Below are 1095 nucleotides of genomic sequence, written 5' to 3' on the forward strand. Positions count from 1 at the left end.
CTTCCTCCTCCTCCTCCTCCTACTCTTCCTCCTCCTCCTCCTCCTCTTCCTCCTCCACCTCCTCCTCCTCTTCCCTCCTCCTCCTCCTCTTCCTTCCTCCCCCTCCTCTTCCTCCTCCTCTTCCTCCTCTTCCTCCTTCCTCCTCCTCTTCCTCCTCCTCCTCTTCTTCCTCCTCTTCCTCCTCCTCCTCTTCCTTCCTCCTCCTCCTCTTCCTCCTCCTCTTCCTTCCTCCTCCTCCTCCTCCTCCTCTTCCTCCTCTTCCTCCTCCTCCTCTTCCTTCCTCCTCCTCCTCTTCCTCCTCCTCCTCCTCCTCCTCTTCCTCCTCCTCCTCTTCCTCCTCCTCCTCCTCCTCTTCCTCCTTCCTCCTCCTCCTCTTCCTCCTCCTCCTCCTCTTCCTTCCTCCTCCTCCTCCTCCTCTTCCTCCTCCTCTTCCTCTTCCTTCCTCCTCCTCCTCCTCCTCCTCTTCCTCCTCTTCCTCATTCCTCCTCCTCCTCTTCCTCCTCTTCCTCCTTCCTCCTCCTCTTCCTCCTCCTCCTCCTCTTCCTTCCTCCTCCTCCTCCTCCTCCTCTTCCTCCTCCTCCTCCTCCTCCTCCTCCTCTTCCTCTTCCTTCCTCTTCCTCCTCTTCCTTCCTCCTCCTCTTCCTCCTCCTCCTCCTCTTCCTCTTCCTCCTCTTCCTCCTCCTCCTCCTCTTCCTTCCTCCTCCTCTTCCTCTTCCTTCCTCCTCCTCCTCCTCCTCATCTTCCTCCTCCTCCTCCTCCTCCTCTTCCTCCTCTTCCTTCCTCTTCCTCCTCCTCTGCCTTCCTCCTCCTCCTCTTCCTCTTCCTCCTCCTCTTCCTCCTCTTCCTTCCTCTTCCTCCTCCTCTTCCTTCCTACTCCTCCTCTTCCTTCCTCCTCCTCTTCCTCCTCCTCCTCCTCCTCCTCCTCCTCCTCCACTTCCTTCCTCCTACTCCTCCTCCTCCTCTTCCTTCCTCCCCCTCCTCTTCCTCCTCCTCTTCCTCCTCTTCCTCCTTCCTCCTCCTCTTCCTCCTCCTCCTCTTCTTCCTCCTCTTCCTCCTCCTCCTCTTCCTTCCTCCTCCTCCTCCTCCTCCTCCTCT

Source organism: Scophthalmus maximus, chromosome 5 (genome assembly GCF_022379125.1).
Source record: "Scophthalmus maximus strain ysfricsl-2021 chromosome 5, ASM2237912v1, whole genome shotgun sequence".
Classification (NCBI taxonomy): domain Eukaryota; kingdom Metazoa; phylum Chordata; class Actinopteri; order Pleuronectiformes; family Scophthalmidae; genus Scophthalmus; species Scophthalmus maximus.